The sequence below is a fragment of the Zootermopsis nevadensis genome, unplaced genomic scaffold (assembly GCF_977971745.1).
Source record: "Zootermopsis nevadensis isolate Lab colony 2312 unplaced genomic scaffold, Znev_1.0 Znev_ptg000017l, whole genome shotgun sequence".
NCBI lineage: Eukaryota > Metazoa > Arthropoda > Insecta > Blattodea > Termopsidae > Zootermopsis > Zootermopsis nevadensis.
The window spans coordinates 14,452,457-14,473,377 of NW_028259149.1; the positions used below are offsets into that span (position 1 = coordinate 14,452,457).

General features: G+C 41.1%; 1 protein-coding gene across 3 annotated transcripts in view; it reads right to left on the reverse strand.

Annotated features, from left to right (window-relative positions):
* beta'COP (coatomer subunit beta') overlaps positions 1 to 20,921 on the reverse strand; it is a 57,363-nt gene that overhangs the window by 28,548 nt on the left and 7,894 nt on the right. The window lies entirely within an intron of this gene.

Sequence of the window (20,921 nt, forward strand, 5' to 3'; positions counted from 1 at the left end):
TACAGGTCTTGAGAAATTTCCAAGGTCGTATCTTCTCACGATTATTTCTGCCAAACCGTAAATACCTGATCGACCATACTCATGTCAGAATGAGGTCACGTATAGGTCAAGCTCATATGGAATCTACGACAAAAAATGTCCAATAGTTTGCTAGATACAGGTCTTGAGAAATTACCAAGGTCATATCTTCTCACGATTATTTCTGCCATATCTTAAATACCTGGTCGACCATACTCATGTCAGAATGAGGTCACGTATAGGTCAAGCTCATATGGACTCTACGACAAAATCGGTCCAATAGTTTCCTAGATACAGGTCTTGAGAAATTCCCAAGGTCATATCTTCTCACGATTATTTCTGCCAAACCTTAAATACCTGGTCGACCATACTAATGTCGGAATGAGGTCATGTATAGGTCAAGCTCATATGGAATCTACGACAAAATCGGTCCAATAGTTTCCTAGATACGGGTATTGAGAAATTCCCAAGGTCATATCTCCTCACGATTATTTCTGCCAAACCGTAAATACCTGATCGACCATACTCATGTCAGAATGAGGTCACGTATACGTCAAGCTCATATGGACTCTACGACAAAATCGGTCCAATAGTTTCCTAGGTACAGAACTTGAGAAATTCCCAAGGTCGTATCTTCTCACGATTATTTCTGCCAAACCGTAAATACCTGATCGACCATACTCATGTCAGAATGAGATCACGTATAGGTCAAGCTCATATGGAATCCACGACAAAATCGGTCCAATAGTTTCCTAGATACAGATCTTGAGAAATTCCCAAGGTCATGTCTTCTCACGATTATTTCTGCCAAACCTTAAATACCTGGCCGACCATACTCATGTCAGAATGAGGTCACGTATAGGTCAAAGTCATATGGACTCTACGACAAAATCGGTCCAATAGTTTCCTAGATACAGGCCTTGAGAAATTCCCAGGGTCATATCTTCTCACGGTTATTTCTGCCAAACCGTAAATACCTGATCGACCATACTCATGTCAGAATGAGGTCACGTATAGGTCAAGGTCATATAAAATCAGTGACAAAATCGGTCTAATAGTTTACTAGATACAGGTCTTGAGAAATTCCCAAGGTCATATCTTCTCACGATTATTTCTGCCAAACCGTAAATACCTGATCGACCATACTCATGTCAGAATGAGGTCACGTATAGGTCAAGGTCATATGGAATCTCCGACAGAATCGGTCCAATAGTTTCCTAGATACAGGCCTTGAGAAATTCCCAAGGTCATATCTTCTCACGATTATTTCTGCCAAACCGTAAATACCTGATCGACCATACTCATGTCAGAATGAGGTCACGTATACGTGAAGCTCATATGGAATCTACGACAAAAACGGTCAAATAGTTTCCTAGATACAGGCCTTTAGAAATTCCAAAGGTCATATCTTCTCACGGTTATTTCTGCCAAACCGTAAATACCTGATCGACCATATTCATGTCAGAATGAGGTCACTTATAAGTCAAGCTCATATGGAATCCACGACAAAATCGGTCCAATAGTTTCCTAGATACAGGTCTTGAGAAATTCCCAAGGTCGTATCTTCTCACGATTATTTCTGCCAAACCGTAAATACGTGATCGACCATACTCATGTCAGAATGAGGTCACGTATACGTCAAGCTCATATGGAATCTACGACAAAATCGGTCCAATAGTTCCCTAGATACTGGCCTTGAGAAATTCCCAAGGTCATATCTTCTCACGGTTATTTCTGCCATACCGTAAATACCTGGTCGACCATACTCATGTCACAATGAGGTCACGTATAGGTCAAGATCATATGGAATCGACGACAAAATCGGTCCAATAGTTTCCTAGATACGGGTATTGAGAATTTCCCAAGGTCATATATTCTCACGGTTATTTCTGCCAAACCGTAAATACCTGATCGACCATACTCATGTCAGAATGAGGACACGTATACGTGAAGCTCATATGGAATCTACGACAAAAACGGTCCAATAGTTTCCTAGATACAGGCCTTGAGAAACTCCCAAGGTCATATCTTCTCACGGTTATTTCTGCTAAACCGTAAATACCTGATCGAACATACTCATGTCAGAATGAGGTCACGTATACGTGAAGCTCATATGGAATCTACGACAAAAACGGTCAAATAGTTTCCTAGATACAGGCCTTGAGAAATTCCCAAGGTCATATCTTCTCACGATTATTTCTGCCAAACTGTAAATACCTGATCGACCATACTCATGTCAGAATGAGGTCACGTATAGGTCAAGCTCATATGGAATCTACGACAAAATCGGTCCAATAGTTTCCTAGATACGGGTATTGAGAAATTCCCAAGGTCATATCTCCTCACGATTATTTCTGCCAAACCGTAAATACCTGATCGACCATACTCATGTCAGAATGAGGTCACGTATAGGTCAAGCCCATATGGACTCTACGACAATATCGGTCCAATAGTTTCCTAGATACAGAACTTGAGAAATTCCCAAGGTCGTATCTTCTCACGATTATTTCTGCCAAACCGTAAATACCTGATCGACCATACTCATGTCAGAATGAGGTCACTTATAAGTCAAGCTCATATGGAATCCACGACAAAATCGGTCCAATAGTTTCCTAGATACAGGTCTTGAGAAATTCCCAAGGTCGTATCTTCTCACGATTATTTCTGCCAAACCGTAAATACGTGATCGACCATACTCATGTCAGAATGAGGTCACGTATACGTCAAGCTCATATGGAATCTACGACAAAATCGGTCCAATAGTTCCCTAGATACTGGCCTTGAGAAATTCCCAAGGTCATATCTTCTCACGGTTATTTCTGCCATACCGTAAATACCTGTTCGACCATACTCATGTCAGAATGAGGGCACGTATAGGTCAAGATCATATGGAATCTACGACAAAATCGGTCCAATAGTTTCCTAGATACGGGTATTGAGAAATTCCCAAGGTCATATATTCTCACGGTTATTTCTGCCAAACCGTAAATACTTGATCGACCATACTCATGTCAGAATGAGGACACGTATACGTGAAGCTCATATGGAATCTACGACAAAAACGGTCCAATAGTTTCCTAGATACAGGCCTTGAGAAACTCCCAAGGTCATATCTTCTCACGGTTATTTCTGCCAAACCGTAAATACCTGATCGAACATACTCATGTCAGAATGAGGTCACGTATACGTGAAGCTCATATGGAATCTACGACAAAAACGGTCCAATAGTTTCCTAGATACAGGCCTTGAGAAATTCCCAAGGTCATATCTTCTCACGGTTATTTCTGCCAAACCGTATATACCTGATCGACCATACTCATGTCAGAATGAGGTCACGTATACGTGAACCTCATATGGAATTTACGACAAAACCGGTCAAATAGTTTCCTAGATAGAGGCCTTGAGAAATTCCCAAGGTCATATCTTCTCACGATTATTTCTGCGAAACTGTAAATACCTGATCGACCATACTCATGTCAGAATGAGGTCACGTATAGGTCAAGCTCATATGGAATCTACGACAAAATCGGTCCAATAGTTTCCTAGATACGGGTATTGAGAAATTCCCATGGTCATATCTCCTCACGATTATTTCTGCCAAACCGTAAATACCTGATCGACCATACTCATGTCAGAATGAGGTCACGTATAGGTCAAGCTCATATGGACTCTACGACAAAATCGGTCCAATAGTTTCCTAGATACAGGTCTTGAGAAATTCCCAAGGTCATATCTTCTCACGATTATTTCTGCCAAACCTTAAATACCTGGTCGAGCATACTCATGTCGGAATGAGGTCATGTATAGGTCAAGCTCATATGGAATCTACGACAAAATCGGTCCAATAGTTTCCTAGATACGGGTATTGAGAAATTCCCAAGGTCATATATTCTCACGGTTATTTCTGCCAAACCGTAAATACCTGATCGACCATACTCATGTCAGAATGAGGACACGTATACGTAAAGCTCATATGGAATCTACGACAAAAACGGTCCAATAGTTTCCTAGATACAGGCCTTGAGAAACTCCCAAGGTCATATCTTCTCACGGTTATTTCTGCCAAACCGTAAATACCTGATCGAACATACTCATGTCAGAATGAGGTCACGTATACGTGAAGCTCATATGGAATCTACGACAAAAACGGTCCAATAGTTTCCTAGATACAGGCCTTGAGAAATTCCCAAGGTCATATCTTCTCACGGTTATTTCTGCCAAACCGTAAATACCTGATCGACCATACTCATGTCAGAATGAGGTCACGTATACGTGAAGCTCATATGGAATCTACGACAAAAACGGTCAAATAGTTTCGTAGATAGAGGCCTTGAGAAATTCCCAAGGTCATATCTTCTCACGATTATTTCTGCCAAACTGTAAATACCTGATCGACCATACTCATGTCAGAATGAGGTCACGTATAGGTCAAGCTCATATGGAATCTACGACAAAATCGGTCCAATAGTTTCCTAGATACGGGTATTGAGAAATTCCCATGGTCACTTTCTCCTCACGATTATTTCTGCCAAACCGTAAATACCTGATCGACCATACTCATGTCAGAATGAGGTCACTTATAAGTCAAGCTCATATGGAATCCACGACAAAATCGGTCCAATAGTTTCCTAGATACAGGTCTTGAGAAATTCCCAAGGTCGTATCTTCTCACGATTATTTCTGCCAAACCGTAAATACGTGATCGACCATACTCATGTCAGAATGAGGTCACGTATACGTCAAGCTCATATGGAATCTACGACAAAATCGGTCCAATAGTTCCCTAGATACTGGCCTTGAGAAATTCCCAAGGTCATATCTTCTCACGGTTATTTCTGCCATACCGTAAATACCTGTTCGACCATACTCATGTCAGAATGAGGGCACGTATAGGTCAAGATCATATGGAATCTACGACAAAATCGGTCCAATAGTTTCCTAGATACGGGTATTGAGAAATTCCCAAGGTCATATATTCTCACGGTTATTTCTGCCAAACCGTAAATACTTGATCGACCATACTCATGTCAGAATGAGGACACGTATACGTGAAGCTCATATGGAATCTACGACAAAAACGGTCCAATAGTTTCCTAGATACAGGCCTTGAGAAACTCCCAAGGTCATATCTTCTCACGGTTATTTCTGCCAAACCGTAAATACCTGATCGAACATACTCATGTCAGAATGAGGTCACGTATACGTGAAGCTCATATGGAATCTACGACAAAAACGGTCCAATAGTTTCCTAGATACAGGCCTTGAGAAATTCCCAAGGTCATATCTTCTCACGGTTATTTCTGCCAAACCGTATATACCTGATCGACCATACTCATGTCAGAATGAGGTCACGTATACGTGAACCTCATATGGAATTTACGACAAAACCGGTCAAATAGTTTCCTAGATAGAGGCCTTGAGAAATTCCCAAGGTCATATCTTCTCACGATTATTTCTGCGAAACTGTAAATACCTGATCGACCATACTCATGTCAGAATGAGGTCACGTATAGGTCAAGCTCATATGGAATCTACGACAAAATCGGTCCAATAGTTTCCTAGATACGGGTATTGAGAAATTCCCATGGTCATATCTCCTCACGATTATTTCTGCCAAACCGTAAATACCTGATCGACCATACTCATGTCAGAATGAGGTCACGTATAGGTCAAGCTCATATGGACTCTACGACAAAAGCGGTCCAATAGTTTCCTAGATACAGGTCTTGAGAAATTCCCAAGGTCATATCTTCTCACGATTATTTCTGCCAAACCTTAAATACCTGGTCGAGCATACTCATGTCGGAATGAGGTCATGTATAGGTCAAGCTCATATGGAATCTACGACAAAATCGGTCCAATAGTTTCCTAGATACGGGTATTGAGAAATTCCCAAGGTCATATATTCTCACGGTTATTTCTGCCAAACCGTAAATACCTGATCGACCATACTCATGTCAGAATGAGGACACGTATACGTAAAGCTCATATGGAATCTACGACAAAAACGGTCCAATAGTTTCCTAGATACAGGCCTTGAGAAACTCCCAAGGTCATATCTTCTCACGGTTATTTCTGCCAAACCGTAAATACCTGATCGAACATACTCATGTCAGAATGAGGTCACGTATACGTGAAGCTCATATGGAATCTACGACAAAAACGGTCCAATAGTTTCCTAGATACAGGCCTTGAGAAATTCCCAAGGTCATATCTTCTCACGGTTATTTCTGCCAAACCGTAAATACCTGATCGACCATACTCATGTCAGAATGAGGTCACGTATACGTGAAGCTCATATGGAATCTACGACAAATACGGTCAAATAGTTTCGTAGATAGAGGCCTTGAGAAATTCCCAAGGTCATATCTTCTCACGATTATTTCTGCCAAACTGTAAATACCTGATCGACCATACTCATGTCAGAATGAGGTCACGTATAGGTCAAGCTCATATGGAATCTACGACAAAATCGGTCCAATAGTTTCCTAGATACGGGTATTGAGAAATTCCCAAGGTCATATATTCTCACGGTTATTTCTGCCAAACCGTAAATACCTGATCGACCATACTCATGTCAGAATGAGGTCACTTATAAGTCAAGCTCATATGGAATCCACGACAAAATCGGTCCAATAGTTTCCTAGATACAGGTCTTGAGAAATTCCCAAGGTCGTATCTTCTCACGATTATTTCTGCCAAACCGTAAATACGTGATCGACCATACTCATGTCAGAATGAGGTCACGTATACGTCAAGCTCATATGGAATCTACGACAAAATCGGTCCAATAGTTCCCTAGATACTGGCCTTGAGAAATTCCCAAGGTCATATCTTCTCACGGTTATTTCAACCATACCGTAAATACCTGGTCGACCATACTCATGTCAGAATGAGGTCACGTATAGGTCAAGATCATATGGAATCTACGACAAAATCGGTCCAATAGTTTCCTAGATACGGGTATTGAGAAATTCCCAAGGTCATATATTCTCACGGTTATTTCTGCCAAACCGTAAATACTTGATCGACCATACTCATGTCAGAATGAGGACACGTATACGTGAAGCTCATATGGAATCTACGACAAAAACGGTCCAATAGTTTCCTAGATACAGGCCTTGAGAAACTCCCAAGGTCATATCTTCTCACGGTTATTTCTGCCAAACCGTAAATACCTGATCGAACATACTCATGTCAGAATGAGGTCACGTATACGTGAACCTCATATGGAATCTACGACAAAAACGGTCAAATAGTTTCCTAGATAGAGGCCTTGAGAAATTCCCAAGGTCATATCTTCTCACGATTATTTCTGCCAAACTGTAAATACCTGATCGACCATACTCATGTCAGAATGAGGTCACGTATAGGTAAAGCTCATATGGAATCTACGACAAAATCGGTCCAATAGTTTCCTAGATACGGGTATTGAGAAATTCCCATGGTCATATCTCCTCACGATTATTTCTGCCAAACCGTAAATACCTGATCGACCATACTCATGTCAGAATGAGGTCACGTATAGGTCAAGCTCATATGGACTCTACGACAAAATCGGTCCAATAGTTTCCTAGATACAGGTCTTGAGAAATTCCCGAGGTCATATCTTCTCACGATTATTTCTGCCAAACCTTAAATACCTGGTCGAGCATACTCATGTCGGAATGAGGTCATGTATAGGTCAAGCTCATATGGAATCTACGACAAAATCGGTCCAATAGTTTCCTAGATACGGGTATTGAGAAATTCCCAAGGTCATATATTCTCACGGTTATTTCTGCCAAACCGTAAATACCTGATCGACCATACTCATGTCAGAATGAGGACACGTATACGTGAAGCTCATATGGAATCTACGACAAAAACGGTCCAATAGTTTCCTAGATACAGGCCTTGAGAAACTCCCAAGGTCATATCTTCTCACGGTTATTTCTGCCAAACCGTAAATACCTGATCGAACATACTCATGTCAGAATGAGGTCACGTATACGTGAAGCTCATATGGAATCTACGACAAAAACGGTCCAATAGTTTCCTACATACAGGCCTTGAGAAATTCCCAAGGTCATATCTTCTCACGGTTATTTCTGCCAAACCGTAAATACCTGATCGACCATACTCATGTCAGAATGAGGTCACGTATACGTGAAGCTCATATGGAATCTACGACAAAAACGGTCAAATAGTTTCGTAGATAGAGGCCTTGAGAAATTCCCAAGGTCATATCTTCTCACGATTATTTCTGCCAAACTGTAAATACCTGATCGACCATACTCATGTCAGAATGAGGTCACGTATAGGTCAAGCTCATATGGAATCTACGACAAAATCGGTCCAATAGTTTCCTAGATACGGGTATTGAGAAATTCCCATGGTCACTTTCTCCTCACGATTATTTCTGCCAAACCGTAAATACCTGATCGACCATACTCATGTCAGAATGAGGTCACGTATAGGTCAAGCTCATATGGACTCTACGACAAAATCCGCCCAATAGTTTCCTAGATACAGGTCTTGAGAAATTCCCAAGGTCATATCTTCTCACGATTATTTCTGCCAAACCTTAAATACCTGGTCGAGCATACTCATGTCAGAATGAGGTCACTTATAAGTCAAGCTCATATGGAATCCACGACAAAATCGGTCCAATAGTTTCCTAGATACAGGTCTTGAGAAATTCCCAAGGTCGTATCTTCTCACGATTATTTCTGCCAAACCGTAAATACGTGATCGACCATACTCATGTCAGAATGAGGTCACGTATACGTCAAGCTCATATGGAATCTACGACAAAATCGGTCCAATAGTTCCCTAGATACTGGCCTTGAGAAATTCCCAAGGTCATATCTTCTCACGGTTATTTCTGCCATACCGTAAATACCTGGTCGACCATACTCATGTCAGAATGAGGTCACGTATAGGTCAAGATCATATGGAATCTACGACAAAATCGGTCCAATAGTTTCCTAGATACGGGTATTGAGAAATTCCCAAGGTCATATATTCTCACGGTTATTTCTGCCAAACCGTAAATACTTGATCGACCATACTCATGTCAGAATGAGGACACGTATACGTGAAGCTCATATGGAATCTACGACAAAAACGGTCCAATAGTTTCCTAGATACAGGCCTTGAGAAACTCCCAAGGTCATATCTTCTCACGGTTATTTCTGCCAAACCGTAAATACCTGATCGAACATACTCATGTCAGAATGAGGTCACGTATACGTGAAGCTCATATGAAATCTACGACAAAAACGGTCCAATAGTTTCCTAGATACAGGCCTTGAGAAATTCCCAAGGTCATATCTTCTCACGGTTATTTCTGCCAAACCGTAAATACCTGATCGACCATACTCATGTCAGAATGAGGTCACGTATACGTGAACCTCATATGGAATCTACGACAAAAACGGTCAAATAGTTTCCTAGATAGAGGCCTTGAGAAATTCCCAAGGTCATATCTTCTCACGATTATTTCTGCCAAACTGTAAATACCTGATCGACCATACTCATGTCAGAATGAGGTCACGTATAGGTCAAGCTCATATGGAATCTACGACAAAATCGGTCCAATAGTTTCCTAGATACGGGTATTGAGAAATTCCCATGGTCATATCTCCTCACGATTATTTCTGCCAAACCGTAAATACCTGATCGACCATACTCATGTCAGAATGAGGTCACGTATAGGTCAAGCTCATATGGACTCTACGACAAAATCGGTCCAATAGTTTCCTAGATACAGGTCTTGAGAAATTCCCAAGGTCATATCTTCTCACGATTATTTCTGCCAAACCTTAAACACATGGTCGAGCATACTCATGTCGGAATGAGGTCATGAATAGGTCAAGCTCATATGGAATCTACGACAAAATCGGTCCAATAGTTTCCTAGATACGGGTATTGAGAAATTCCCAAGGTCATATATTCTCACGGTTATTTCTGCCAAACCGTAAATACCTGATCGACCATACTCATGTCAGAATGAGGACACGTATACGTGAAGCTCATATGGAATCTACGACAAAAACGGTCCAATAGTTTCCTAGATACAGGCCTTGAGAAACTCCCAAGGTCATATCTTCTCACGGTTATTTCTGCCAAACCGTAAATACCTGATCGAACATACTCATGTCAGAATGAGGTCACGTATAGGTCAAGCTCATATGGAATCTACGACAAAAACGGTCCAATAGTTTCCTAGATACAGGCCTTGAGAAATTCCCAAGGTCATATCTTCTCACGGTTATTTCTGCCAAACCGTAAATACCTGATCGACCATACTCATGTCAGAATGAGGTCACGTATAGGTAAAGCTCATATGGAATCTACGACAAAATCGGTCCAATAGTTTCCTAGATACGGGTATTGAGAAATTCCCATGGTCACTTTCTCCTCACGATTATTTCTGCCAAACCGTAAATACCTGATCGACCATACTCATGTCAGAATGAGGTCACGTATAGGCCAAGCTCATATGGACTCTACGACAAAATCCGTCCAATAGTTTCCTAGATACAGGTCTTGAGAAATTCCCAAGGTCATATCTTCTCACGATTATTTCTGCCAAACCTTAAATATCTGGTCGACCATACTCATGTCGGAATGAGGTCATGTATAGGTCAAGCTCATATGGAATCTACGACAAAATCGGTCCAATAGTTTCCTAGATACGGGTATTGAGAAATTCCCAAGGTCATATCTCCTCACGATTATTTCTGCCAAACCGTAAATACCTGATCGACCATACTCATGTCAGAATGAGGTCACGTATAGTTCAAGCTCATATGGAATCTACGACAAAATCGGTCCAATAGTTTCCTAGATACGGGTATTGAGAAATTCCCAAGGTCATGTCTTCTCACGATTATTTCTGCCAAACCTTAAATACCTGGCCGACCATACTCATGTCAGAATGAGGTCACGTATAGGTCAAAGTCATATGGCATCTGCTACAAAATCGGTCCAATAGTTTCCTGGATACAGGCCTTGAGAAATTCCCAGGGTCATATCTTCTCACGGTTATTTCTGCCAAACCGTAAATACCTGATCGACCATACTCATGTCAGAATGAGGTCACGTATAGGTCAAGCTCATATGGACTCTACGACAATATCGGTCCAATAGTTTCCTAGATACAGAACTTGAGAAATTCCCAAGGTCGTATCTTCTCAAGATTATTTCTGCCAAACCGTAAATACCTGATCGACCATACTCATGTCAGAATGAGATCACGTATAGGTCAAGCTCATATGGAATCCACGACAAAATCGGTCCAATAGTTTCCTAGATACAGATCTTGAGAAATTCCCAAGGTCATGTCTTCTCACGATTATTTCTGCCAAACCTTAAATACCTGGTCGACCATACTCATGTCGGAATGAGGTCATGTATAGGTCAAGCTCATATGGAATCTACGACAAAATCGGTCCAATAGTTTCCTAGATACGGGTATTGAGAAATTCCCAAGGTCATATCTTCTCACGGTTATTTCTGCCAAACCGTAAATACCTGATCGAACATACTCATGTCAGAATGAGGTCACGTATACGTGAAGCTCATATGGAATCAACGACAAAATCGGTCCAATAGTTTCCTAGATACAGATCTTGAGAAATTCCCAAGGTCATGTCTTCTCACGATTATTTCTGCCAAACCTTAAATACCTGGCCGACCATACTCATGTCAGAATGAGGTCACGTATAGGTCAAAGTCATATGGCATCTGCTACAAAATCGGTCCAATAGTTTCCTGGATACAGGCCTTGAGAAATTCCCAGGGTCATATCTTCTCACGGTTATTTCTGCCAAACCGTAAATATGTGATCGACCATACTCATGTCAGAATGAAGTCACGTATAGGTCAAGCTCATATGGAATCCACGACAAAATCGGTCCAATAGTTTCCTAGATACAGGTCTTGAGAAATTCCCAAAATCGTATCTTCTCACGATTATTTCTGCCAAACCGTAAATACCTGATCGACCATACTCATGTCAGAATGAGGTCACGTATAGGTCAAGCTCATATGGAATCTACGACAAAATCGGTCCAATAGTTTCCTAGATACAGGTCTTGAGAAATTCCCAAGGTCATATCTTCTCACGATTATTTCTGCCAAACCGTAAATACCTGATCGACCATACTCATGTCAGAATGAGGTCACGTATAGGTGAAGCTCATATGGAATCTACGACAAAATCGGTCCAATAGTCTCCTAGATACAGGTCTTGAGAAATTCCCAAGGTCATATCTTCTCACGATTATTTCTGCCATACCTTAAATACCTGGTCGACCATACTCATGTCAGAATGAGGTCACGTATAGGTCAAGCTCATATGGAATCTACGACAAAATCGCTCCAATAGTTTCCTAGATATAGGTCTTGAGAAATTCCCAAGGTCAAATCTTCTCACGATTATTTCTGCCAAACCTTATATACCTGGTCGACCATACTCATGTCGGAATGAGGTCATGTATAGGTCAAGCTCATATGGAATCTACGACAAAATCGGTCCAATAGTTTCCTAGATACGGGTATTGAGAAATTCCCAAGGTCATATCTCCTCACGATTATTTCTGCCAAACCGTAAATACCTGATCGACCATACTCATGTCAGAATGAGGTCACGTATAGGTCAAGCTCATATGGACTCTACGACAATATCGGTGCAATAGTTTCCTAGATACAGAACTTGAGAAATTCCCAAGGTCGTATCTTCTCACGATTATTTCTGCCAAACCGTAAATACCTGATCGACCATACTCATGTCAGAATGAGATCACGTATAGGTCAAGCTCATATGGAATCCACGACAAAATCGGTCCAATAGTTTCCTAGATACAGATCTTGAGAAATTCCCAAGGTCATGTCTTCTCACGATTATTTCTGCCAAACCTTAAATACCTGGTCGACCATACTCATGTCGGAATGAGGTCATGTATAGGTCAAGCTCATATGGAATCTACGACAAAATCGGTCCAATAGTTTCCTAGATACGGGTATTGAGAAATTCCCAAGGTCATATCTTCTCACGGTTATTTCTGCCAAACCGTAAATACCTGATCGAACATACTCATGTCAGAATGAGGTCACGTATACGTGAAGCTCATATGGAATCAACGACAAAATCGGTCCAATAGTTTCCTAGATACAGATCTTGAGAAATTCCCAAGGTCATGTCTTCTCACGATTATTTCTGCCAAACCTTAAATACCTGGCCGACCATACTCATGTCAGAATGAGGTCACGTATAGGTCAAAGTCATATGGCATCTGCTACAAAATCGGTCCAATAGTTTCCTGGATACAGGCCTTGAGAAATTCCCAGGGTCATATCTTCTCACGGTTATTTCTGCCAAACCGTAAATATGTGATCGACCATACTCATGTCAGAATGAAGTCACGTATAGGTCAAGCTCATATGGAATCCACGACAAAATCGGTCCAATAGTTTCCTAGATACAGGTCTTGAGAAATTCCCAAAATCGTATCTTCTCACGATTATTTCTGCCAAACCGTAAATACCTGATCGACCATACTCATGTCAGAATGAGGTCACGTATAGGTCAAGCTCATATGGAATCTACGACAAAATCGGTCCAATAGTTTCCTAGATACAGGTCTTGAGAAATTCCCAAGGTCATATCTTCTCACGATTATTTCTGCCAAACCGTAAATACCTGATCGACCATACTCATGTCAGAATGAGGTCACGTATAGGTGAAGCTCATATGGAATCTACGACAAAATCGGTCCAATAGTCTCCTAGATACAGGTCTTGAGAAATTCCCAAGGTCATATCTTCTCACGATTATTTCTGCCATACCTTAAATACCTGGTCGACCATACTCATGTCAGAATGAGGTCACGTATAGGTCAAGCTCATATGGAATCTACGACAAAATCGCTCCAATAGTTTCCTAGATATAGGTCTTGAGAAATTCCCAAGGTCAAATCTTCTCACGATTATTTCTGCCAAACCTTATATACCTGGTCGACCATACTCATATCAGATTGAGGTTACATATAGGTCAAGCTCATATGGAATCTACGACAAAATCGGTCCAATAGTTTCCTACATACAGGTCTTGAGAAATTCCCAAGGTCATATCTTCTCACGATTATTTCTGCCAAACGTTGAACACCTGGTCGACCATACTCATGTCACACTGAGTTCAGGTATTGGTCAAGGCCATATGGATGCCACGACAAAATCGGCCCAATAGTTACCTAGATACGGGTCTTGAAATATTCTCAAGGTCATATCTTCTCACGATTATTTCTGCCAAACCTTAAATACCTGGTCGACCACAGTCATGTCAGAAAGAGGTCACGTATAGGTCAAGCTCATATGGAATCTACGACAAAATCGGTCCAATAGTTACCTAGATACAGGTCTTGAGAAATTCCCAAGGTCGTATCTTCTCACGATTATTTCTGCCAAACCGTAAATACCTGATCGACCATACTCATGTCAGAATGAGGTCACGTATAGGTCAAGCTCATATGGAATCTACGACAAAATCGGTCGAATGGTTTCCTAGATACAGGCCTTGAGAAATTCCCAAGGTCATACCTTCTCACGATTATATCTGCCATATCTTAAATACCTGGTCGACCATACTCATGTCAGAATGAGGTCACGTATAGGTCAAGCTCATATGGAATCTACGACAAAATCGGTCCAATAGTTTCCTAGATATAGGTCTTGAGAAATTCCCAAGGTCAAATCTTCTCACGATTATTTCTGCCATATCTTAAATACCTGGTCGACCATATTCATGTCAGAATGAGGTCACGTATAGGTCAAGCTCATATGGAATCTACGACAAAATCGGTCCAATAGTTTCCTAGATATAGGTCTTGAGAAATTCCCTAGGTCAAATCTTCTCACGATTATTTCTGCCAAACCTTAAATACCTGGTCAACCATACTCATATCAGATTGAGGTTACGTATAGGTCAAGCTCATATGGATTCTACGACAAAATCGGTCCAATAGTTTCCTAGATACAGGTCTTGAGAAATTCCCAAGGTCAGATCTCACCATTATTTCTGCCAAAAGTTAAATACCTGGTCGATTATACTCGTATCAGATTGAGGTTACGTATAGGTCAAGCTCATATGGAATCTACGACAAAATCGGTCCAATAGTTTCCTACATACAGGTCTTGAGAAATTCCCAAGGTCATATCTTCTCACGATTATTTCTGCCAAACGTTAAAGACCTGATCGACCATACTCATGTCACACTGAGTTCAGGTATTGGTCAAGGCCATACGGATGCCACGACAAAATCGGCCCAAGAGCTTCCTAGATACTGGTCTTAAGAAATTCCCAAGGTCATATCTTCTCACGATTATTTCTGCCAAACGTTAAATCCCTGGTAGACCATACTCATGTCAGAATGAGGTCACGTATAGTTCAAGCTCATATGGAATCTACGACAAAATCGGTCCAATAGTTTCCTAGATATAAGTCTTCAGAAATTCCCAAGGTCAAATATTCTCTCGATTATATCTGCCAAACCTTAAATACCTGGTCGACCATACTCATATCAGATTGAAGCTACGTATAGGTCAAGCTCATATGGAATCCACGAAAAAAATCGGTCCAATAGTTTCCTAGATACATGTCTTGAGAAGTTTCCAAGGTCATATCTTCTCACGATTATTTCTGCCAAACCTTAAATACCTGGTCGACCATATTCATGTCAGAATGAGGTCACGTATAGGTCAAGCTCATATGGAATCTGTGACAAAATCGGTCCAATAGTTTCCTAGATACAGGTCTTGAGAAATTCCCAAGGTCGTATTTTCTCACGATTATTTCTGCCAAACCGTAAATACCTGATCGACCATACTCATGTCAGAATGAAGTCACGTATAGGTCAAGCTCATATGGAATCCACGACAAAATCGGTCCAATAGTTTCCTAGATATAGGTCTTGAGAAATTCCAAAGGTCATATCTTCTCACGGTTATTTCTGCCAAACCGTAAATAACTGACCGACCATACTCATGTCAGAATGAGGTCACGTATAGGTCAAGCTCATATGGAATCCACGACAAAATCGGTCCAATAGTTTCCTAGATACAGGTCTTGAGAAATTCCCAAGGTCGTATCTTCTCACGATTATTTCTGCCAAACCGTAAATACGTGATCGACCATACTCATGTCAGAATGAGGTCACGTATACGTCAAGCTCATATGGAATCTACGACAAAATCGGTCCAATAGTTTCCTAGATACTGGCCTTGAGAAATTCCCAAGGTCATATCTTCTCACGGTTATTTCTGCCATACCGTAAATACCTGCTCGACTACACTCATGTCAGAATGAGGTCACGTATAGGTCAAGCTCATATGGAATGCACGACAAAATCGGTCCAATAGTTTCCTAGATACAGGTCTTGAGAAATTCCCAAGGTCGTATCTTCTCACGATTATTTCTGCCAAACGTTAAAGACCTGATCGACCATACTCATGTCACACTGAGTTCAGGTATTGGTCAAGGCCATACGGATGCCACGACAAAATCGGCCCAATAGTTTCCTAGATACTGGTCTTAAGAAATTCCCAAGGTCATATCTTCTCACGATTATTTCTGCCAAACCTTAAATCCCTGGTAGACCATACTCATGTCAGAATGAGGTCACGTATAGTTCAAGCTCATATGGAATCTACGACAAAATCGGTCCAATAGTTTCCTAGATATAAGTCTTCAGAAATTCCCAAGGTCAAATATTCTCTCGATTATATCTGCCAAACCTTAAATACCTGGTCGACCATACTCATATCAGATTGAAGCTACGTATAGGTCAAGCTCATATGGAATCCACGAAAAAAATCGGTCCAATAGTTTCCTAGATACATGTCTTGAGAAGTTTCCAAGGTCATATCTTCTCACGATTATTTCTGCCAAACCTTAAATACCTGGTCGACCATATTCATGTCAGAATGAGGTCACGTATAGGTCAAGCTCATATGGAATCTGTGACAAAATCGGTCCAATAGTTTCCTAGATACAGGTCTTGAGAAATTCCCAAGGTCGTATTTTCTCACGATTATTTCTGCCAAACCGTAAATACCTGATCGACCATACTCATGTCAGAATGAAGTCACGTATAGGTCAAGCTCATATGGAATCCACGACAAAATCGGTCCAATAGTTTCCTAGATATAGGTCTTGAGAAATTCCAAAGGTCATATCTTCTCACGGTTATTTCTGCCAAACCGTAAATAACTGATCGACCATACTCATGTCAGAATGAGGTCACGTATAGGTCAAGCTCATATGGAATCCACGACAAAATCGGTCCAATAGTTTCCTAGATACAGGTCTTGAGAAATTCCCAAGGTCGTATCTTCTCACGATTATTTCTGCCAAACCGTAAATACGTGATCGACCATACTCATGTCAGAATGAGGTCACGTATACGTCAAGCTCATATGGAATCTACGACAAAATCGGTCCAATAGTTTCCTAGATACTGGCCTTGAGAAATTCCCAAGGTCATATCTTCTCACGGTTATTTCTGCCATACCGTAAATACCTGCTCGACTACACTCATGTCAGAATGAGGTCACGTATAGGTCAAGCTCATATGGAATGCACGACAAAATCGGTCCAATAGTTTCCTAGATACAGGTCTTGAGAAATTCCCAAGGTCGTATCTTCTCACGATTATTTCTGCCAAACGTTAAAGACCTGATCGACCATACTCATGTCACACTGAGTTCAGGTATTGGTCAAGGCCATACGGATGCCACGACAAAATCGGCCCAATAGTTTCCTAGATACTGGTCTTAAGAAATTCCCAAGGTCATATCTTCTCACGATTATTTCTGCCAAACCTTAAATCCCTGGTAGACCATACTCATGTCAGAATGAGGTCACGTATAGTTCAAGCTCATATGGAATCTACGACAAAATCGGTCCAATAGTTTCCTAGATATAAGTCTTCAGAAATTCCCAAGGTCAAATATTCTCTCGATTATATCTGCCAAACCTTAAATACCTGGTCGACCATACTCATATCAGATTGAAGCTACGTATAGGTCAAGCTCATATGGAATCCACGAAAAAAATCGGTCCAATAGTTTCCTAGATACATGTCTTGAGAAGTTTCCAAGGTCATATCTTCTCACGATTATTTCTGCCAAACCTTAAATACCTGGTCGACCATATTCATGTCAGAATGAGGTCACGTATAGGTCAAGCTCATATGGAATCTGTGACAAAATCGGTCCAATAGTTTCCTAGATACAGGTCTTGAGAAATTCCCAAGGTCGTATTTTCTCACGATTATTTCTGCCAAACCGTAAATACCTGATCGACCATACTCATGTCAGAATGAAGTCACGTATAGGTCAAGCTCATATGGAATCCACGACAAAATCGGTCCAATAGTTTCCTAGATATAGGTCTTGAGAAATTCCAAAGGTCATATCTTCTCACGGTTATTTCTGCCAAACCGTAAATAACTGATCGACCATACTCATGTCAGAATGAGGTCACGTATAGGTCAAGCTCATATGGAATCCACGACAAAATCGGTCCAATAGTTTCCTAGATACAGGTCTTGAGAAATTCCCAAGGTCGTATCTTCTCACGATTATTTCTGCCAAACCGTAAATACGTGATCGACCATACTCATGTCAGAATGAGGTCACGTATACGTCAAGCTCATATGGAATCTACGACAAAATCGGTCCAATAGTTTCCTAGATACTGGCCTTGAGAAATTCCCAAGGTCATATCTTCTCACGGTTATTTCTGCCATACCGTAAATACCTGCTCGACTACACTCATGTCAGAATGAGGTCACGTATAGGTCAAGCTCATATGGAATGCACGACAAAATCGGTCCAATAGTTTCCTAGATACAGGTCTTGAGAAATTCCCAAGGTCGTATCTTCTCACGATTATTTCTGCCAAACCGTAAATACCTGATCGACCATACTCATGTCACACTGAGTTCAGGTATTGGTCAAGCTCATATGGAATCTACGACAAAATCGCTCCAATAGTTTCCTAGATACTGGCCTTGAGAAATTCCCAAGGTCATATCTTCTCACGGTTATTTCTGCCAAACCGTAAATACCTGATCGACCATACTCATGTCAGAATGAGGTCACGTATACGTGAAGCTCATATGGACTCTACGACAAAAACGGTCCAATAGTTTCCTAGATACAGAACTTGAGAAATTCCCAAGGTCATATCTTCTCACGGTTATTTCTGCCAAACCGTAAATACCTGATCGACCATACTCATGTCAGAATGAGGTCACGTATACGTGAAGCTCATATGGAATCTACGACAAAAACGGTCAAATAGTTTCCTAGATACAGGCCTTGAGAAATTCCCAAGGTCATATCTTCTCACGGTTATTACTGCCAAACCGTAAATACCTGATCGACCATACTCATGTCAGATTGAGGTCACGTATAGGTCAAGCTCATATGGACTCTACGACAAAATCGGTCCAATAGTTTCCTAGATACAGGTCTTGAGAAATTCGCAAGGTCGTATCTTCTGACGATTATCTCTGCCAAACCGTAAATACCTGATCGACCATACTCATGTCAGAATGAGATCACGTATAGGTCAAGCTCATATGGAATCCACGACAAAATCGGTCCAATAGTTTCCTAGATACAGGTCTTGAGAAATTCCCAAGGTCATGTCTTCTCACGATTATTTCTGCCAAACCTTAAATACCTGGCCGACCATACTCATGTCAGAATGAGGTCAGGTATAGGTCAAGGTCATATGGCATCTGCTACAAAATCGGTCCAATAGTTTCCTGGATACAGGCCTTGAGAAATTCCCAGGGTCATATCTTCTCACGGTTATTTCTGCCAAACCGTAAATACCTGATCGACCATACTCATGTCAGAATGAAGTCACGTATAGGTCAAGCTCATATGGAATCTACGACAAAATCGGTCCAATAGTTTCCTAGATACAGGTCTTGAGAAATTCCCAAGGTCGTATCTTCTCACGATTATTTCTGCCAAACCGTAAATACCTGATCGACCATACTCATGTCAGAATGAGGTCACGTATAGGTCAAGCTCATATGGAATCCACGACAAAATCGGTCCAATAGTTTCCTAGATACAGGTCTTGAGAAATTCCCAAGGTCATATCTTCTCACGATTATTTCTGCCAAACCGTAAATACCTGATCGACCATACTCATGTCAGAATGAGGTCACGTATAGGTCAAGCTCATATGGAATCTACGACAAAATCGGTCCAATAGTCTCCTAGATACAGGTCTTGAGAAATTCCCAAGGTCATATCTTCTCACGATTATTTCTGCCATACCTTAAATACCTGGTCGACCATACTCATATCAGATTGAGGTTACATATATGTCAAGCTCATACGGAATCTACGACAAAATCGGTCCAATAGTTTCCTACATACAGGTCTTGAGAAATTCCCAAGGTCATATCTTCTCACGATTATTTCTGCCAAACGTTGAACACCTGGTCGACCATACTCTTGTCACACTGAGTTCAGGTATTGGTCAAGGCCATATGGATGCCACGACAAAATCGGCCCAATAGTTACCTAGATACGGGTCTTGAAATATTCTCAAGGTCATATCTTCTCACGATTATTTCTGCCAAACCTTAAATACCTGGTCGACCATAGTCATGTCAGAAAGAGGTCACGTATAGGTCAAGCTGATATGGAAACTACGACAAAATCGGTCCAATAGTTTCCTAGATACAGGTCTTGAGAAATTCCCAAGGTCATATCTTCTCACGATTATTTCTGTCAAACGTTTAACACCTGGTCGACCATACTCATGTCACACTGAGTTCAGGTATTGATCATGGCCATATGGATGCCACGACAAAATCGGCCCAATAGTT